The 22,825-nt window shown below is 36.4% G+C and overlaps 1 long non-coding RNA gene across 2 annotated transcripts in view; it reads left to right on the top strand.

Moving 5' to 3' along the window:
* Positions 1 to 2,599: 2,599 nt before the first annotated feature.
* LOC125272484 overlaps positions 2,600 to 22,825 on the top strand; it is a 58,485-nt gene continuing 38,259 nt past the window's right edge. Inside the window, exons 1-3 of one of the 2 annotated variants that reach the window (XR_007185851.1) lie at positions 2,600 to 2,791; positions 4,384 to 4,480; positions 9,931 to 10,104. This is a non-coding gene — a long non-coding RNA (uncharacterized LOC125272484). The remainder of the gene's footprint in view (positions 2,792 to 4,383; positions 4,481 to 9,930; positions 10,105 to 22,825) is intronic. The other variant, XR_007185850.1, reaches the window with a different exon arrangement.

Genomic DNA, 22,825 nt, shown 5'->3' with positions numbered 1-22,825 from the left:
AACACACAGTACATATTAGGGAGGATATATGTCTCCCTGTGCTGACTGGAACTAGGGAAATGAGTTCTCATATCAAAACACTCCACACATACATGGCTTCCCTAGAGATGGTGTGAGAACAGAGCCAGACAGGGATGGTGAGAGGATGGAAGCAAAAACAGGGACAGTGAGAGGCCGACAGAGGCCCTGTTTACACCTGGTATTAACATCTGTCTTGATGTCAGCCAAAATAGATTGCTGTTTACACCTAGTTTTAACATGTGTCTCGATGCATCGACTTGTAATTGGATTTCAAGGAAGGCCAGTTGTCCTTTCCTTTTTTGTTAAAGTTGCGGAAAAAAGACAATGTGACAAAGTTTTGTAATCAATATGACATTACGAAATAATATTCTTAACAAAATTATTAATAAAAATAACGATTAATGTAATTAATTAATTAAATCATGTAATGTATTTATTTAAAAATAAATAAATAAATAAAATAACAAATATTATAGATTATTTTGTCCATACATATTTTGCCTTTTGTGTATGTTATAATTATACTACGGGGCTGTTGAGTGCTTCATTCTGATTGGTTGACAAATGTTTTAAGTTGTGCGATTTATTTTATTTATTTATTTTTTTAAATGCACAGCTAAAGTGGCTCCGGATAGGTCTTGACCACATTATAGTTCTATATCACTTCGCCAAATCATTTCATACACTAAAAGGTTCTTACAAACCTACAATAACAAAAGAACCAAAACCCACAAATACTTTGACTAAGAAATACGAACATGCTCCTGCACATACTTATTTTGCTTCTCTTAACCAATCATTTTCTAGGACTAGTATACTGAGCCAATCAGAATTTAGCTATTATTAAAGCAATAAGCCCCAAGACGCCATGGTTTACAGTGAATTTATAACAGCTAAGGGGCATTGTTAGGCACGACGATTCACTGTAAACTGTAAATTCACTGTAAACCACAGCTTCACGGGGCTTATTGCTTTTATAAAACTGTTACCACAAAATACAAATATTGAAGGCAAAAAATATGTATCAATGCAACATGAAGTAAAATCATTAAAAGGCTTCCTTTCACTGGAAAAAAATAGTCCCTGACTATGAACAGAAACAGAAGTTACATTTATTATACCATTAGATGGCGGCAAAGATTGTCTTTATTAGCGAGTCACTCAGTTGCAAAGACTTTCATATTGAAACTTGTTGTAAACACGGAACAAGACACAAAAGACAAATGCTTGACTAGCACTGTCAGTGTCTGCAGGGCATGGAAAAACCCATTAAGTGTTAAAAGGACAAGATCACAGCGGACATTCAAACTGAATTTTTTTATTATGAACATAGGACTGACCTGAAGGAAAATGCTAAATTTGAATGCAGGTATTACTCTCGGTCACTCGATATCTCTTTCACAATACTCTTCTACATACTCTTCTACAGTAAGCTTCAATGAATAAAATCAGTAGAGAACAAACATATGTTTACTTTGCTAAGAGTAGTTTCTAGCCGTTTTGACTTTTATTCATTCTCAGGATATTAATTCAGGAATTAATCAGGAATTGCATTTCCACCAGTAACAATGGCAATTTTTGATATCAGGAATTACATTTCCACTAGTAACAATGGCAATTTTTATATCAGGAATTACATTTCCACTAGTAACAATGTTAATTCTTGATATCAACAATTAAATTCTTGATATCAACAATTCAATTCTTGAAATCAGGAATTACATTTTCACTAGTAAAAACTAAATTCTTGATATCTGTAATTGTATTTTCACTAGTGAAATGTCTCCATGCCATTCAAATTCAATTGTTAATATCAAGAATTGATTTCTTACTAGTTGAAATTCCAATTTCACATATCAGAAATACAAAACTTACATGTAATTACTAGTAAGAAAGCCATTTTAGATATCTGAAATTATATTGATATCAGAAATATATTTTCAGATATCAAAAATGAACATTTTTACTAGTAGCAATTCAATTATTGATATCAAGAAGTGTTTTTTTTTTTTTTTTACTAGTGCCAAATTAATTCTTGTTATCAAAAATTCACATTTTTACTAGTAACAATTATCAGAAACTAACATTGTCACTAGTGACAATCAAATTATTGATATACTAGCAATTCAACTTGATATCAAGAATAGATATTTGCACTAGTAACAAGTAATTAATAATATCAAAAATTAGGATTTTTACTAGTAAAAACTGTATTTCTGATATGTGAAATTGGAATTTCAACTATTAAGAAAACAATTCTTGATATCAACAATTGAATTTGAATGGCAGCATATGGTGACATTTCACTAGTGAAAATACAATTACAGATATCAAGAATTGGAATTGTTGATATCAAGAATTAACATTGTTAGCTACTAGTGGAAATGTAATTCCTGATATCAAGAATTGAATTGTGGATATATAGAATTCATATCCTGAGAATGAATAAAAGTCAAAAACGGCTTGCCATAGTATGAGCGATACCTATGCAATGCGGTCAGCTGTATGTTTTCAGAAATTTTACAACGGCTTCGATGTTCGAACGCGGCTCAACCAATCAGAATCAAAGGCCGGAACTTCTTGCTTCAGCCAGCAAAACAACCCATCCTTATTTTAGATAACGACTGAGTAACAATAACATAATCGACATTTACTCAGCTCTCACTAGAGTTACATTTAACTCCCTGGCAGTTCCAGACAAAATCATTCGGAGTTCGAGGTCTAAGCGACGTCCATGTTTCGTCCAAGTAATAACACATTAAAAACGAAGGTAAGAATACCTTTATGTGCTTATACACACAAGTAAGAAAATATTTGTGAATGAGACCCAGCGAGGGCAGAGGGTGGTGTTTCTGAGTATGAATTTATTAACCTGTCAGCACACCTGGGTCACCCAAAGCCTGTATAAGGAAGGCAGTAAACTCTCAAGAACTTGTTTTAAGGAAAATACTCTATTTCGCTGATGATCCTATTGATGCAGCATACTACTATAACACTAGAAGTAATCAATTTCAATATCTATTATTATTTCAAAATCAATAATGAAAAAAGAGAGAAAAAACAGTTGTTTGGAATGGATAGCCTACACTTAAATTAAAATGGAAATATGTTAATCAGCCTCTTTCTTTCTTTCTTTCTTTCTTTCTTTCTTTCTTTCTTTCTTTCTTTCTTTCTTTCCAATCACTTGCTATCAATCAGTGGCAGATGGGACCTATGACTGATAGAGGCCATAGTTTGTTTGCTGTCACCAGCAGATGGCGCTCTGTCAATGCCACATGGGAGCTTTGGCTCTGCTTTCTTATGCAAAACTGTCTCAGTTCCCTCTGGGTCTTTGTGAAGAAGGGGTTGTGTCTTGTATCTGCTTGTACAGAGCTCAGTCAGACTCGTATTTTATATGCATGTCAGTTTTTTTCTCTCTTTTATATCAATCTGTTATTAAACTAGACATCTTTCTCTGATTAATTTTTACTCTGCAGAGTCTGTCGTTTTTTTTTCTTTCTTTAAAGAACCCGGCTGTTTTGTAGGTTTAAAGAACAGATAGGCTATATATGTTTTTTCTGTTCCCTTTTTCAGCACATAGAAATCAAATTTGTGCTTTAAGTCTCCTGTCTCTCTCTAGGCTGCAATCTGTCATTCATTTGACAAAAAAACAAGATTGTAAAGGTTAAACGGTGCAATATATGCTGTATTTATGGGAGATTTAGGCTAGTGGTCACAGAGGGGACATTTTCACAAGGGCTATGTCTCAGTTCCTGGTCATGAATCAAATGTCTAGTTACAGAAAGATAGATTACATTTATATATTATATTTATTAAGTTGTTTTAAATAGGAATCAGTTGTAACAATATTTTGCCATATTACTGGGTTTTTTTTTTTTTTTTTGTTTTTTTTTTTTACTGTACTTTTGATGAAAAATTAATGCAGACAAAATTTTGCATGGTTTTGTGTGTGTGTGTGTAGAGTTCCAGTTTCAGGAACCATTGAAGGGTTCTCGTTCAGGTACCTGATCCGTGAAGCAGTGCATTATTTGTCTGATGGATGAGTAACCTGACCGTGCTGCTGTCAGCTCTGACATTTGTTTGTCTGGACTATTACAGACGTGTTTGTGATTGATAACTGAGTGTGTGCTCTCGAGCAGACCTATGAGTGTTTGATAGCTGTTGTTTGTGTGCACATACTTGATCGTGTATGTTTTCGCACACACTTCACAGTCCTTATTCACCCTGCAGCCTTGTGTCTGCTATCCAGATGGACTCATTACTATGATTTCTCCACAGCTGTAAGGTGCTTGCTCTACTTTTGTGTAAAAAAGACAATTGAGCATAAACAGAAATGGTACATTTGTGCTCTTTGTGTGTCAGGCCAGGCGTGTGCAGATCAGAGGAAGGGGCTGATGGAGAATTGCCATATAATCGATCCTGAGATGACAGTGGCAGGATGGGTGTGTGTCGCTGTCAGGTAAGGCACACTCAATTGTATGAAGCTTAATTTATTTTTAGTTCTGAAAGTAACTGGTGGGCTTGAGCAGAAAAAGTGTTGAAACAGGTTCAGGAGGTCTTCAGAGATGAGAAACTTGGACAATATTCAGCTTCTTGCAGTATTTCAAAACATAATGTGTAGCCAAAAGAAGGGCTGTTGAAAAATGTTTGGACCCTATCCTGGTTGGTGAACATCACAAGTAGAGAATATAAACCGATAAAATCAGTTCTGTCCTTTTAGATAAAATGTTGTGCTTGTATATCAATATGAATAATAATAGTAATTAAAAAACGGTTAGTTCCTGTCCTTGATTCTGATAATAATCTGTTTTAGTCATGATAATACATGGCTATGACCGCTTCACCCAAGGGTTCTGCGTATCACTACACAACACCCTTAGCAACCACTCTTAGCAACGTAAACTGTATGTTCTCAATTGATATTGTTCATTGAAGCTTACTACTTCACGATACAGCACAGCCTCTTGTACCTTATTGTTTACTTATATTATCATTACTAAATGTTAAATATTAAACAACATAAAAATGAATACTATTGTAATAACACTATTTTGTGTTATTACAATAGTAATAAATAAAAATATAATATTTATTATAATATAAAAATAAAATATTTAAGAAAAAATAAATTAATATAATAATTAAAATAATAATACTTTTATTTTACAGAAAAACTTATGGGAAAACTGTTAACATACAGGCTGCCTATAGCTATAAATCATTTGAAAGGAACACTTCAGTACACTACACTGGAGAAAAACATATGAATTATCAAATGTTTACTTAATATTTATTTAGAGAGAAGTATTATTGTTCATATTTTTACCCAAAATGTGGTTGTGTGAAGTGTGAACATTATTGAGCACTATCATACTGGAAGCCAGAGGGCGCCCTCATGCAGAAAGTCCAAATATGCATCATAGAAGTAATATAACTTATGACGTTTCTGGAAATCCCTAATATGGACAATCCCTAATAAAGGCATCTAGCTATCGCTGTAGCTGAATAAAAAGAAGATAGAAATGCTTGGACTGATAAAACATATATTCTTCAATAAATCTCTGGTATTAACATAACATCAATTACAGTATATAATACTACAAAATTATATATCATCTTAGTATATTAATATAATCTCATAGGCTTGAATTGAAGGAGGTACCAAAGTAAACTAGTGATGTCCTAAGCAGTGTTGGGGGTAGCACATTACAAGTAACATTAGTAATGTAATCAGACTACTTTCTTTCAAGTAACTAGTAAAAGTAACAAATTACTTTTAAAGGATTAGTTCACTTTCAAATGAAATGTTCCTTATAATTTACTCACCCCCATATCATCCAAGATGTCCAAGTCCTTCTATCTTCAGTCAAAAAGAAATGAAGGTTTTTGATGAAAACATTCCAGGATTTTTCTCCATATAGTGGACTTCATTGGCCTCCAAACGGTTGAAGGTCAAAATTACAGTTTCAGTGCAGCTTCAAAGCGTTCTACACGATCCCAGACGAGGAATAAGGATCTTATTTAGAGAAACAATCGCTCATTTTCTAAAAAAAAAATTAAAAATTATATACGTTTTAACCATAAATGCTCATCTTGAACTAGCGCTCTTCTTCTTCTTCTCTATTAGAATTCTGGCAGTGTAGACGCTGCTAAGTGTATTACTGCCCTCCACAGGTCAAAGTTTGAACTAATTGTTATATACTTGCATTAGCAAAAATCCTGGAATGTTTTCATCAAAAACCTTAATTTCTTTTTGACTGAAGAGAGAAGGACATGGACATCTTGGATGACATAGGGGTGAGTAAATTATCAGGAAATTTTATTTGAAAGTGAACTAATCCTTTAAATTTACATCTGATGCATCTTATTCTTCTGCGATCCAGAATGGCAGCACAGCTGAAAGATTTGTTTGAGCTGCACCCTCTACTGTACAGGCGTGAATTTGAATTTCCTTCAGCGTGAGACTTATTCATTTCACGTCAGCTGTGAAAGGACCATTACATTTGCTAAAAATATAACTTTTTTTTTGTTATTAAACAAACAAACAAGCAAGCCCAGCCCAGGTGAGGAAATATAATGCAAATTTAACAATGCATTACTTTCCATAAAAAGTAACAAAGTAACGTAATTAGTTATTTTTTTAGGGAATAACGCAATATTGTAATGCATTACTTTTAAAAGTAACTTTGCCCAACACTCGTCCTAAGAACCACATAGCAACGTACAAACAACCACAGAGAACATGCTAGCTGTGAGCTTTGCACAAGCATACAACAACATTTTGGGCTATGTTTAAAAAACAAAAAAACAGCCATAATGTTGTGAGAATCATATTTTATGCAATCACTGAGGTCAGAGTAATAATATTTTGAAATTGTCATGTTTTTTTTTTACAAGACTAAAGATGTAAAATTATGAAAATAAAGTTTAATGAAAAGTAATATCAAAGTGACATTTTTGTTCTTGAAATCTTATTTTATTTCTTTTTAACGTGACACTAAGACCGTTGTACAGATAAGCACCTCTCACTTTTTGTTCAGAAAATGTATAACTCTAGTTACAGTATCAAACAGTAAAAACCATTCTGAGTATGCACATTCTGTCTTGGAGGTTTTCAGCAGGGGGTCTATGGTGGTACAGCAGGGGTCTGCCAATTATTTTTTGATCTCTAATTTTTTATTTGAAAATGAAAATATGCTCTACATGAAAATACAGCATTAGTTAAACTTCAATAAAAGCTGCAGTTAAAAAGCTAAATTTCTGTTAAATGTTTCATTGTTCCTCCCACGTTCAAATGTACGACATAATAAATGTACAAATTTATGACTGTGTACATCAATATTGAAAGGTTAGCATTGTTAGCATCATATGTAATGTTTACTCATGAATTGTGTGATACTATACGCTATATGTTATAGGCCTGACTAAAATCCAGTTTGTAACAGAGTCCTTGCGTAGTCTCTATCCTCCAAGGATTCTTGGCCTTGAAGACCCCTTTTCTAGCTGATGCTTCAGTTTTGAAGCCCGAAATGCCCTTTATAGTCACTTCAAAATAAACAGAGGTGACCTTGTTTGACCTTTCACCTCAGTGTTGACCTATTCCTTATCCTTGTGTTTATACGCTGGTGCCTAACATTAACGATCCTCTGCTTCTGGATGATCCGTCTTGCTTTCACCAAATGAAATCGTCTCTTTCCCTCTTGTCTCCTGTATCCCTTTCCTCTCTCTCTTTCCTGGCTGCATTCCTACAGTGGGTCTCATCTGTCTGTTCTTCCAAAAATCAATGTCTGTCAAAGGTGCAGCTTGTGTTCAGAGTAGGAAAAGACAAGAGGAAGGGAAAAATGCCAGACAATAAAAACAAAAGAAAGCAAAACATTATATTAGCTTTAGTGTCTGTGAGTCTCTGTTTCCCTCTCTTTTCTGGCTCCCTCGTAACCTGAGGGAATGTTCTGCCAAGAACTGAACGATGAGAACAATTCTGTTTGCACTTTCTCTGCCTCTTTCTCTCTCTCGCTTTCTCTCTCTCTCTCTCTCTCTCTCTCTATCAGGTCTTTTTCATCCTCTCCATTCATTTCATTGTCTATCCGGTACCCTCTCAGCCCGATTTATGATTATTCTGTCCTTTTAGAGGGATAGTGAAAATTCTGTCATCCTTTACTCACCCTCATGCCCTTCCATCCAAACCTGTATCACTACTTCTGTGCAACTCAAAATATTTTTTGAAATAATGAAATAAAATGTTTTGACATTTACAAATGGGATCAGAGCTTAAAGAAAGGTTAAAAAAAATAATGCAAAAGCATAATGTTCATAAACGTAGTCCATACAATTGCTATCTTAAAGCAGTCCTTTTCATGAGAGACATAGAGATGTCCGATTCAGATGTCCGTTTCAGTTCTTTGCAATGAGTCAGCTGATCCAGTTCAGTCTGAATGATTCGTTCATGGATCGTACCTTTCAGGTTCTCTGGTTCAATTCAATGACTGGTTATAGCAATTCAGTTTTCTAGAGGCATCGATTATCCAATAAACAATTTTTTTTTAATTAATGTGCTAGACACTCTTTTGCCATGCAATTACAAAGGGGACCAGAGCTTAAAAATGGTTACAAAAAATGAATGCAAAAGCACAATGATCATAAACATACTCCATACAATTGCTATCTTAAAGAAACCGGCTGATTTTTTTTTTTTTTTTAACACTAGCACTCCTTTTCATGAGAGACATCGAGATGTCCAATTCAGATTCAGTCTTTCATTCAGATTTTATTCAGATTTCAGTTCTTTGCAATGAGTCAGCTGATCCAGTTCAGTCTGAATGCTTCGTTCACGGATCGTACCTTTCAGGTTCTCTAGTTCAATTCAATGACTATGGTTATAGCAATTCAGTTTTCTAGAAGCATCGATTATCCAATAAACAATTTTTTTTAATTAATGTGCTAGACACTCTTTTGCAATGCAATTACAAAGGGGACCAGAGCTTAAAAATGGTTACAAAAAATTAATGCAAAAGCACAATGATCATAAACAAACTCCATACAATTGCTATCTTAAAGATGTCCAATTCAGATTCAGTCTTTCATTCAGATTTCATTCAGATTTCAGTTGTCATCTGATCCAGTTCGGTCTGAATGATTCGTTCACGGATGCACTTCCTGATATTTCCTGATATATAGTTAGATGCGTTCCTGGGTCAACATATTTTGTTGATCCTGGAACAACATTCTAGTCTGAAAATTTAGTCTTAATCCTATTTCTACCCCTAAACCCTAACCCTAAGTTATCCCAAAAATCAGAGGGAAATGATAGAGGAAAAACACTGATGTAGAAGCACCAATTCATGATTTTAAGCCTAAACTTGACATAATCTGTAAACTTGTCCCTCAAATCTGATTGGTTGATTTGAATGTTGTTCCAGCATCAACAAAAATGTTGAACCAGGAACATGCTGAACTCAGCAATATCAGGTTATGCTTCATGAATCGTACCTTTCAGGTTCTCTGATTGAAGTCAATGACTGTGGTTATAGCAATTCAGTTTTCTAGAGGCATCCATAAAAAAAATCAGTCTGTTCATCACACAAACCTTTCGATTGACTTCAGATGACATGAAATATAGCACAAAAGTTGTCTGGACCACTTTTATATACCTTTTTATGTTTTTTTCCCCTTTTTTTATGCCTTTTGACCCATCAAAACAAGCATGACAAAATAAGCGACCAGTACATGATTAGAATTTTTTTTAATCTACAAAAAATATAAGGAATGACAAATTTTTTGCATAAAAAAGCTAATACTTTAAACTTTGTTTTTCTCCTCATCTTTTCTTCTTCACTCACCCTTTCTTTTGTCCTTGCTATCCCTCCCTCATATGTCTCAGCATAGCAGTTATCTCCTCTCCTTTTTCGTCAGGTTCTCCTGGGGGGAGTTCTAGTGATGTCGAGTGTTGTGTGTCTGCATCTGCAGCGTGTGTGTGCGTGTGTAATGAGAGGGATATCCTCCTGGAGACTCCTGTCTGGCAAGAACTGGAAACGGATCATCACCTTGTGGATCTGATACCAACAGAGTGAGAGAGCGAAAGACATAGTGAGTGAAGAGAGATGGGGAGGAAGAGAATGGGATTAGGGAAGGTAGCCTCTGTGAACGTTTCATTTTTTTTTTCTTCAGCTGTGGTTACAAAACTTTAGCATAATAATTCAGTGACAATTTTCAGGCATAATGGGGCTTTACAGATTATTTTAGTGAATGTTTACTGCTTAATAGGTTTATGCAATATTCTTCCTTGCATTTTATACACTCTACAGCCTATAAACTACTAGATTTATTTTTCTCTAGCTGGCGATTATAACTATGTTTTGGGGTTCATGCTGTTCTTAGCATCAGAACAGGAAGTTATAATTGCTACCACAGACCATAACCATTGTAACCCAATGTCCAAGCTGGCAAATATAGCAGTGTCATAAATGAGGAGAGCTGGACCAAGCCCACTGATAACCTGCTGCAATGCTTGGTCTTATATCTCCTTGCACAAAAGCAGTATGGTCTGGAAGCCACGCGGTCAGAAAATATACATTAAAATGGCTAATTAACATACAATCTTGATAACTAATTGCCTCAGAAATTGCTCAGTAAATGTTCAGAGTAGATCATTCTTTCATAACCAGGCAGTGAGTGGGAGTTCGTACATTTTCTATTTTAGTTATTTAGTCTTTCTACAAGAGAAAATAGAATTCGATTGAACTCTAAAAATAGATTTTTTAGAAACAGAAGTCCATTTTTTTTAATGCATGATATTGATGTTATTGAGAGCATTTCATTCATGCATTTGTTTAATTTTTAAGTCCATTTAAACTCTACCTCTTTATAACCATCAGCTACAAGGTCACATTCAGATCTACCTCCATCCAAACAATAGCTACGTTTACATGGCCGCCTTTGGTTTCAATCAGAAAGAAATCATTTCGAGTGATGAATCCGAACATAGTGTTTGCATGAATGTAAATAAAGTGATCGGGCTGATGTGCACATTTATGTTACAAGCAAGTGTGCCACACAAGTCCTGAAAAGTGAAGCCAAAACGTTCCGATCGCCCCCAGGTGGCTCGTCCCAGTATAGGTCATAAACCCCACCCTCTCCATGTAATCTGATGGGATGTGAGACAAACTAAACAATTAAATTAGCCTACACTTCAAATATTTTTTTCCAAAGATGGTTTCTGTCATTTAATAGTTTTTATCACACTGCAAGTTCAAGTGTTCATTTTTTAAATAAGTTTGGTTTTAGTTATTGATGCTATAAAAACGGGAGTGTGATGTCATGATTGACAGCTGAGATTGACAGCTTCTCTGAGCGAACTGAGGCACCAACAATCTTTTTTCAGGATCTTTGGGGGGAGATTGGAGCAATAACTTTAATTTCTACATTTTCCATAACTGTTTATTTCACACTGACATAATTTGTTCTACAGTAAACTGTATTAACCGGTCTGCTTGCGATTGACTCTGCGGGACTGTGGGGGGGACCTTGATACCGCAGCTCTCACTACTGGGCAGACTCTGGTCCCTAGTCAGCGCAAGATGTCAGCGCCATATTGGGACAATGGCCGCTTCACTCTTCAAGAGAGTGAACATTGTCCATCTTTTTTTTACAGTCTATGGTCACAAGCTTTAAGTGCATTTATATGTTCAAGCTTCATATCGGATTTGATCTTTTGGGACAACTTTGTCCTGCATCACTTCACAGATGAGTGGAAGGAGATTTTTAAAATGACAGTCATTTGAAATCTATTTCAACAACAACAACAACTCATTCTTTGTCATATGTCTTTATGCCATTTTTTACATCTTTGCACATGCACAGAACTTTCAGTTTCAGTTTTCAATCCAATCAAGTGGTTACATGCCCTATTGAACGGATTAGAAAAGGTTTAAACCACCCCTTACAATTCGAATTAAATTTAAATTTCAAATTGATGTGGTTACATGTGTATTTTTTATTACGACTGCTACTAGTCCGATTACAGATGGATTATTAGGGTCCATGTAAACACAGCTAATGATGGTTGGAACCAAGTCTTGCTCCTACTTTTTAAATTTCTTTTATTTTGATCCACTTCACTGGAGTGTACATCACAATACAGAAGACAAGATCTGTTGCTACTTCTCTTTTGTGATTTCAACTCTTTACTAAGGGTGTTTTCACACCTGGCTCGTTTGGAGAAATTGTTTCGGAACTTGGTGCGTTTTCTCCCTTACTTCAGTTCGTTTAGGCATATATGAACATGGCAATCGTGTGGTGGCCAATGAGGTGGTCTCGGATCGATTGACAACAAAGTCTTTGGTGGTTCAGTTGAGGTCAGAAAGCAATCTTACCCAATGGACCAATGAACCAAGCGGTATAATTCATCACGGGAAATGTGTTATGTAAAAAGCAGCAGTGTCTGTTTCTATGAGTGAGCATGTTAGTTATCTCAGCTGAAAACCAAAGAGCGTCTCTTCATCTTAAAATGTTGTGTTATTTTGCTCTTCTCCATGCATTGCAAGAATGCTGTCCCGACGAAGCCTTGATTCCCGCTCTAACTGCATTATATATTAAATATATGTAATTTATCAGTTAGGGCGGGAATGATGGCTACATTCATATAAGTGTTTGCATGTGTCTCGGCAGCTACAGATAAAGCCACAATATGCTTGCAGTGCGAACTTGTCAAATCATCTTGATGGATGATGCAGAGGAAACTCTGACCAATAAGAGGACAGTTGTACTCGCATATGTTTTGCATAAACACATTTTGGTACGCTTTGAAATGTTGCCTTGTAAAATGCAAACCCAGTTTGTTACAATGTTTCATAAAATGAAACACTGTACAAATTAAGTCCCTGTTTCGGTACCAAGCAAACAATCTGCAGAGCCCCGTTTCCACCGCAGGAACTTTACCCAGGAACTAGGGACTTTGGGCTGGTACTCGGTGTGTTTCCACCGCAGGAACCAGGAACTAAAAAAAGTTCCGGTTAAAATTTCCCCCTCAGAAAAGTCCCTGATGGCGAGGTGGTACTTTTTCAAAGTTCAGGAACTTTCGGGGGTGGGACTAGGCGCTGAACATGCTGATTGGTCGGATTCATGCCGCATTTGATTGGTCAACTCCACGCAGCAGTAAATTCCATAATAACATTCTTCACAACTCTGGATAATTTTGATTGATTGTTTTCTTACCAATCTTGTTCTTTCTGCCCGATGGCGCGCGTTCGTCCCAGCCATCTCACGGTCGATGTCGGCAATTGCTGATAAGACACGTTGTCTCATTTTATATCGAGAATTACGAGCTTTCTGTATACGCTTTACTATCAGTGCTCGTCTGTTTTCTGCCGTTTGGTTCATTATTTCTTTAGTAAACCAATACACCATGAGCAGAAGCAGCATTCCTTGAATCTCCTCCATACTGCTTTTTCTGTCGCACAAGAATGATTACGGTCCGTCACTGACAGGAAGAAACAGTTGCGCGCAGTACTACGTCACCGGACAAATTAGCCTAATCTTCACGGTACTTTAGACCGCGTGGAAACGCAGAAGGCAACAGGTCTGGGGGGGACAAAAAGTTCCTGGGAGAAAAGTTCCTGGTACAATTGTTCCGGGTAATTTCGGTGGAAACGCGGCTCAAGTCTGAAAATGTACTAAGGAATGCCTTAACTTATAATTTCTTAACTTAGCAACTGTTGTCATCCGCCATATTGTCTGACATGCTGATCACACATGCAAAAGGAAGTCCTGTGCTGTGTGTCTGCTTAATTTTACATGTAATTTAACACATTTTCCAAAAACAAAATCCAAAAATATATTTCCTAAGGCGCTTATATAGTGATACAGTGAACCCTGAGATGCACGCTATTTATTTGCTTATTTAAATCTTAAAATTGTGCAGGATGTAACGATGTTTGTTAATGATCAATCCCAAATGAACATAATAATAGTAATAAATGCAACTATGTATGCTCCAAGGTAAGTGTATGTACTTTTTATTTAATTGGGTTATTTTTTTTAGCTTCTGAGTTGACAGTGATAAGCATTTGAGTCTGTTTTGATTAACAATCTCACAATTATTGCATGGTAAATTTGTACCAGTTAATGAGCTTATTTTACCAAAGTCCTATGGGATGTTCTTTCAGACCTAGCAACAGTAACCAAGGGGAGTGGAAAGTTTGAAGTTGCTCTGCGAGTTAAACTCACAAGGTCAAGTAAGGATTTAGACGTGATCAGACGTGTTGTGTTGAGCTGTGTATTCCTGTCTTTTTCCTACATGAGTCGTGGTCATTAGTTGAATCCTGGAGCTTATTGTCATTCTCCAGGTATACACAAGGAATGACAGTAGACTGTGAGAGCGACAGTTAATAACCATCCATCTGACGTCTGTGAGTGCACTTATCATAGACAACATAGCAGGGCTAAAGTGTGTGTGTGTTCATGCCACTGTCATATGCTGTATGATTAGTCCATCAGGGTCTGTGTCTAGGTGACAACTGGCAATCATTTGGACTCACTTCATCAATCTCCATCATTCTGTTTCCATTTTTTCAATCTTGTGCTCTCTCTCTCTCTGCCTGCAGCTCTCCTCACAGCATTCCACCAGTGAGTGAAGATTCCTCATTCAGCTATTATTATATTAATGCTTTACTGGCATGAATGCTCCAGTGACATTGTTGCCAGTGCCACAAAACCATAATTATGTTTAGCTGATTCTAAATAATGACTCACAGAATAGTTCAAATGTTTTAACTACAAGAGAAAAGTTATGTAGGAAGTTAAATTAATTTTATTTATTTATTTAGTTAGAGACTCCTGAAGTGTGTGCTGTGGTATCCAAGATGTTAGCAGCAGATCCTTTAAGTCCTGTAAGTTGTGAGGTGAGACCTCCATGGTTCTGACTTGTTTGTTCAGCACATCCCACAGATGGATTGAGATCTGGGGAATTTGGAGGCCAAGTCAACACCTCAAACTCGTTGTTGTGCTCCTCAAACTATTCCTGAACCATTTTTGATTTGTGGCATGGAGCATTCTCCTGCTGAAAGAGGCCACAGCCACCAGGGAATACCATTTCAATGAAAGGTTGTACATGGTCTGCAACAATGCTTAGGTCCACATGGATGGCAGGACCCAAGGTTCCCAGCAGAACCAGAGATTGTATATAATAGGGAGATAAGAGGGTCTGTATCTCTTACCATTGGAGAAAGCGTAACGGCTAACTTATTCACATGCTCACCTCTCAGCCTATCATGTAATGGCAGTGACATCAGTTGCAACATTCCCTAGTCTGCCTTCTCTTAAAAAAATACATTTTTATCAAGCTAAAATCTACATATAGTTCCCAACGAAAGTATTGTTTAGTGTAAAACATTCTGAAGATTGGCAAACAGGCAGTCTGTTAATTAAATGATTAGCTATTATTTCCCTTCCCCACAAAAGGTGTTTAATCAGCATAGTGAAGCCTCTCATCCATTGACTTCCATTCAAAAAACAGCCTCCGGTCTCTTTCCCTGCGTACCGCGGGTGGCGGAGCGTTAGCTTTAGCCGTTACGCTTTTTTGGCTAAGGTTGCAGGCTTGCCTTCCAGTGGCTTTGGCAGAACATTGCCCGCCCCTTGCCTTCTTCCCATAGTGCATCCTGGTTCCATGTGTTCTCCAGGTAGGCGACACACACACACACACACACTCGGCATTCATGTGATGTAAAAGAAAATGTGATTCATCAGAAATTAAATTTTGAATCACAGAAAAAGAATAAATAAATGATTAAATGTATTATATTATATTATATTATATTATATTATATTATATTATATTATATTATATTATATTATATTTTATTACTGTCTGGCGACCTTGTATCTACAAAACCACTAGAAGAGTTAATTTGCAAAAACAGATAAACGCCATTAAAAAAAAAAAAAAAAAAAAAAAATGAACTAAGTGCTGTTCATTATTCTCCATATATAGCACGTTCTGTACCCTAAATCCATTTAGTCAGAAAAGCCGGTTTTGTCCACTGTCAGGCATCGCAAGTTCACGTTTTACAGCAGAAGCCGACAAGCGCCCTTGTTTGTGTACAGAAACCATGACAGAAACCGATAAGTCCGTTTTAGCGAATCAGCGCACAGTATTCAGGTCAGGTGACAAGGCTTCTAGTCACTTCAAAAAGACGCGCTAGCTGAGGGAAGTTTTGTCAAAGCTGACTAAAAGTGATCGAGGATTTATAATTTCGACTCCTGTAAGACCTTGAACACCATACACGACTTACATGAAGAAACCTTGGTTGTTCTTTTGCGCGCGCGCGCGTGTGTGTGTGTGTGTGTGTGTGTGCGTGTGCGCGCGCGCGTGTGTGTGTGTGTGAGAGACGTGAGAGAGTGTACTTGTGTGTGCCGATTTGTGTGTGTGTGTGTGCACAATGAGTGGATGGGGGTGTGTGTGTGTGTTTGTGTCGATCATAGACTGGAAAAAAAGTTAGTGTTAGTGTGTGTGCGCGCTTGTGCATACATGAGTTTGAGTGTGTTTTAAATGCAATAACAAAGCAATTACTTGGGTTTTGTTTAACTCTGAAACATGAAATGTGGAGTTATCTGCTTTTGCCAAAAAACGACTGACGGAGTTATGTGCTTTTGCTAAAAAAACAAACTTTTAATATATATAAAAAATATACTTTCAATGAACTTTAATTTTTTAATTTACCTGTATTTTTTAGAGTTATTACTACTTAATTAAAACAACCCAACTGCAGTTGATATTACTTGGAATGCACAAAAAAAAAAAAAAAAAAAGAAAAACATGATTTGTGAGAATTAATAAAAATGGAGTTTTTGCAAATGAACTCTTCTTTTCAGGAAATGGAAAAAAAAAAAAAAAACACCACTATTTTTAAATTAAATTTAATTAAATTAAACAGCATTGTCAAAAGTGATATTGTGACTTTATATACACTTGCATGTGTCATTATATTATTAACACTTTACCAAAATGAAGCTCAATTGGAGTTACGAGGTTTCTGGCCAGCAAATTTCTGAGAATTTCTGACATGCCTGTTTTGTTTGTCATTAGCTCAGCCGCATCTGAGGCAGTAAGTGCATCACATTACATTTTTCATTGACTTACAGATTATAAAGTTTATTGTAGCTATGTGGGTGCTCAGTTTTTCTTTCTTTCTGGCATTTGGTCAAAATCTCATGTATAAAAGATAAACTGCTATGCACAGGCTATTTAACTGGCTATTTTATTGGCTATGACTCAAAGACAAATTCTAGACTAAGACACCCTTCTCTGAAAATGCTGAAACATAATTCAAAGAACCGGTTCTTTATTTACCCTTGCATTGCAAACAAGCAAGCAGAGACTGCCCAAATTGTGTGCAGCACTTTCATTCAGCATAGTGGTGGGGTGTAGTTATGAGGTTTGACTGACAGTTTAAGGATCCAGTGCAGTTACAAGGTTTAGTCACAAGCTCTTTTTAATACTTTTCATTGGTTAAATATTTGCAAAACCCACAGACAGGTGTAAAGGGTGACCTATAGGCTAGTAATGATTTATGATAAAAATTATGAAATATGGAGATACGAGGTTTCCACTTGACAGTGACAATATAATGTTTATAGTTATTAATTTAGTTGCTCTGTATTGCAATCTCTCTCTCTCTCTCTTTCATTTCTGTGATTATTTAGACTATTTTAAGCATATGTAGTATAAACCAGTTTCCCCTTTGGATTAACTTGCAACTCTGAATTGTTCACGACAAGCCAAGCATACAGTAAGTGCAGACAGGAAATCGCTGTGGCAATGGGACACTATGACAGAGGGGGAGTGGGATCGAAACAGGTCAGACTTCTGCTTCGTCCAACATGTCAAGAGCATGTGTGCTAACTAATGCATCATAGCTCCGACATTGTTATTAGCTTCTCAACCATCTCCTCTTTCCTTTCCCTGTAACATTTGACATCTCATCCCTTTCTCTACTCATCTCACACACTTGCCCCCATCTTCTTTCTCTCTCCTATGTCCCATTATCAGTATATGCTAACTGTCTGACTCGTTCACAGAGATTGATTCCAGTTAATAACCATATTGGTGACATTCTGTTTTATCCTTCTCTTCCGCTGTCGTTTAATACAGAGCCATCGACTGGGCCCTGACTGAATTTAATCTGTCTCCTGTGCTCAGGCCTGAATTTATCACAGCCATTCAGGTAGGCTATAACCTGTCCCACGTGTGCCTCCTGAGCCACTGTAATAAAAGCAGACAGGTCTTAATAACAGTCCTCTCTCTGCCGTTCACACTCAGCAATACTTCATCTAAAGATACTATAAACAAAGAGAGAGAGAGAGAGAGAGAGAGAGAGAGAGAGAGAGAGAGAGAGAGAGAGAGAGAGGGGTTCTACCACACTGCTTAAGGAAAAATAGTAACTTGTTTCAAAAGAGCACCCAAATGTCACTTCCTGTTTCAATTTAATTTGATTGCAGTAAATATTTTTTATTTTTATTTTTATTTCATTTTTTTAAAGTTGAGGATGTTGTGTATGTGAATGTAAGGTGAATATAATGTATCATTTATGCCAGTGCTTTAAAGGATTTGCTCGGAATGGCATATATATATATATATATATATATATATATATATATATATATATATCCATACTACTTATACCACTAAGTATTACATAACAATAAGTAATTAAGTAACAGTAAGAATATTGTGTGCAGTATGTAACTTTTCTGTATTATATTTATATGAACTAAAACTAAAACCATAAAAAAACATTTAAAGCATTTTTTGTTAGTTGAAACAAAATAAATGTTTACTGAAATTCAGAAGCTAGTTATTATAGTAAATAAAGTTTTAAATATGGATATTTTTCTTACAAAAACCCATTGATTCACTTCAGAAGGCATTTATTAACCCCCTGGAGCTGTATGGAATATTTTTATAATGGATGGATGCATTTTTTTTGGGCTTCAAAATCTCAACCCCCATTCACTACCATTATAAAGCTTGGAAGAGCCAGGATATTTTGAAATATATCTCTGATTGTGTTCGTCTGAAAGAAGATAGTCATAAGCTGTACACATAGGATGGCTTGAGGGTGAGTAAATCATGGGATAATTGTCATTTTTGGGTGAACTATCCCTTTAATTCATTTATTTTTCCCAGACTTGCCACCCATTTTTTGTGTTGCAGCCCATCAGTCAAGGACCACTGGTGTATTTTGTACTGTAAGCAGTAGCCTCTCTATTGGAGTAATGCTGTAGAGCACTTGCTATTTGTGTAGCGTTTAAACAGGAAAATGTTAGCTAGGCTGGATAACTGCAAACTGACAGTGATTTCATGAGAGGTATGCAATGTTCTGTTCTGTATTTCTAATTGTGTTCTCTGCCATGAGTTTGTTTGATTTTTCGCCCCAAAAATATCTCCCTGATGATGTTTTAAAGCTGTTTGTCTTTTAGTTCGTAGGAGTTCTGATCTGTATTCATCGGGCACCATTTGGTCTCTCTCCAGTCAATGTCTAATATGGATGTAGGTGGTCTGCACACCTGAGACATAAAACCCTCATTAGCAAATCCACATTTGAATTCTGACTTCATGTTCTCTGTATGTTTGGTCCACAGAGACGACGCCTGCTCGTGTAGTCCCTCAGCACCTGTGGAGACGTGCTAGTTTGTGTGCTCTGTTACAATGACTCAGTCTGTCCCCACACAGATAATTTAGATGGGGTGTCAGTTTAATTAGGACATCTGCTGTCTCCCCACTGAACTCAACGCCTAAGAGTTTAGCTTCATTTTGTGTCATGAGATTCAATTCCTGTCTCTCTGTAATGTGGGCTGTTGTGTCCTACTAATTGTCCACCAGACAGAGGGCTCACAGAGCCATTTAGGGTTGAAAGAGCTTTTTTAAGACACTTCCCACTCTATAATGGGATCAAAATGGAATTAAAGACAATAGGGTGCTATTTAGATAGACTACCAACTGAAAGCCGAAAGATAGCTCCCTGAGAGAGAGAGACAAAGATCGAGGACTATTTTGTTGAATAGAGTGTGAGAGAAGAGCTGTGGTTATCTCTTGGGTTACGTGTGTGAGAGAAAGTATGTGTACTTAATGTGTGGAGAGCATTTCTAGCCATGTTTGAAGCTTGGTTGCTAATTAACCCAAAGTCATATTGAACATCCTCTGATCAATATGCACTGCTAACAGAGATAATCTGTGTCTGATTGGCCAAAATAAATTTTAATGGATACATCGGCCTATTCAATGATTTCAGCATTAAAATGTCACCTGATTCCTAGCAGCGCCATAGAAAGGATCTGAAAGGTTTGTTTTTGCTGTGAGGGAATTATAAATCTTGTAAGTTTGACTCATTAATATTAATTATGTGATGTTCATCCTACTGAAAAGAGTAGCAATGGTCCCAGCATATGTTGTGTTTTGGATGCTTGTCTCCATATAACTTTTTATATAGCTTGACTAGAGTATCCTGGGTCAACTAGCTTCATCAGAAAGACCATGCTGGTTGACCAACGTGCTAAGTCTGGCTCATCCACTGGTCCAACTAGAATGCCACCAACCAATGTGGACCTGCCTGATCATTTGTGTTGGTTTAAGCTGATCTTTTCAACAGGGCAGTCATCTAATCTGTTTAGGTAAGTGGGCGCTAGTCATAGGATCTGTCCCAAATTATACCCACACTTGTAACCACTTGAGAGTTCACAAGACTGTCCCTTGTCTGAACATTTTCAAAGCTTTGCAACTGCTTTTTTGTCACTTAATTGGAAACATCACATTTAATAATAGTAGTTTGTTACATAGGGACTACTGAACAGACATTTAGAAGTTTATTTTATAGTGCAAAGTATTGAAAATCAAATTGTTTAAATTAGGGATGTGCACTAATTTCAACCATTTAAGCCAAAAATTTTGCAACCGACTAGTCAACTAGTCTTAACCACCAAGAAAGGTTCAAAAAACACATTTAAAACAGTTCATATGAGTACAGTGGTTCAACCTTAATTTTATGAAGCGAAGAGAATACTTCTTGTGTGGCAAAAAGAATACTTCTTGCTACTTTATTCAACAATATCTAGTGATGGGCGATTTCAAAACACTTCTTCATGAAGCATCGAAGCTTTACGAATCTTGTGTTTCGAATCAGTGGTTCGGAGCGTGTATCAAACTGCCACAGTCACGTGAACTATTGAAATTTCACTTATGACGTAACAAAGCCTTGTTTACTGAAATCATGTGATTTTGGTGCCACTTTGAACCACTGATTCGAAACAAAGATTTGTAAAGCTTCAAAGCTTCCTGAAGCAGTGTTTTGAAATCGCCCATCACTAGATACTGTCAAATAAAGTCACTATTTAGTTTTTTTTGGCACACAAGAAGTATTCTCGTCATTTTATAATATTACGGTTGAACCACATGAACTGTTTTAAATATGTTTTTAGTACCTTTCTGGTCATTGAAAAAGGAAATGATCTTGCTGGCAATGCAGGCCTCACTGAGCCATCGGTTTTTATCAAAAATGTCTAAATTTGCTATTAATATAATTAATAATTAATTAATTTCATTTTTGGGTGAACTAACCCTTTAAAACCTAATAGCCTATTATAAACACATTTCCTCAAATAAAAGTTAGTCCACATATGTCAGCACATGATGGGCGGCAAAATCGCAAGAAAAGCTTGACGTGTACTGACAACTACATTATTTAAGCATATTCTCTTCATTAGGGTGTTGATATAGCACCTGTTCAAGTTCCAAGTAAGTTTCATTCATAATGTTTCTCCTTTAATCTTATATAAAATTTCATATCACATTGACCCTCATAACCGATAGTATAACAAGCCTATAAGCAAGCTTAATTGTTTCTAGTCTGACATGACATAGAAGAAAACAGAAAAGTTTTGTGTAGGCTTTCAAAATACTCCCTCACCTTGCTTATCTTCTGAGTTAAATGTGCAAAAAATGTAAACAACTAGTATTTCCAGGTCGACTAGCAGCAGCAGCAGTATCGTTTAATCGACTAGTCAGCTAGTCTCGCACATAGTATAAATAAAGCTCTGTAAAAACATTACTTGCATTTTAACAACACTGTTGTATGTCCCAAGTAATCAAAAGTTCTACACATATCTGTGGTCTTCACACCCACTTGGCACAAAAACAGGAAATGCAAGTTCACGTGCAATGACCGCAGATGTGGGTACTGGGGCAGGCCCATAGTGTTTAGAGTTTTCCGCTTGTACGGTCATTGAGTCCATTGGGGAAACTGGTTGGCAGATGCTTCTGTTTGGTCTTAAAGTTGCTGTTATGGTAAAATTAATATTTTAATTAATCTGAAAGTAAATTTAAATTTAATTCTCATAATTTGAGGATGAATTTACAAATTTCAGTTGCTATGCCCTTGATCTGTAGAAAGCCTTATCTAAAAAGTGTAGTTTGGTTACCGCTTGTTAGTTCAAAAACAAATTCTGTTAATTCTGTTTCTTTATTCAACTGCTACAGCAGACAATAGACAACTCCAGTCTATATTCCTCTTGTTTCATAGAAGAAAATTGTATACTTAATGATCTTTCAGGCAGCGTTTTAGCTGATGCTCATCAGAGGTCATCAAGCTCATGAATACAACATGCCACAGGATTGCATATGTCTCATCTAATTGTACATTTCTTATTCAGTGGTTGAGTTTATTAACCACAATAGTCATAATTGTGGCTTCAGGCAGCAGCATGATGATGGACAGCACTGGGCAGATGGACCTGGGGAGTCTGGATGGGGGAAAGCACC

The sequence above is a fragment of the Megalobrama amblycephala genome, linkage group LG7 (assembly GCF_018812025.1).
Source record: "Megalobrama amblycephala isolate DHTTF-2021 linkage group LG7, ASM1881202v1, whole genome shotgun sequence".
NCBI lineage: Eukaryota > Metazoa > Chordata > Actinopteri > Cypriniformes > Xenocyprididae > Megalobrama > Megalobrama amblycephala.
This window is presented reverse-complemented; position numbering and strand designations above follow the sequence as displayed.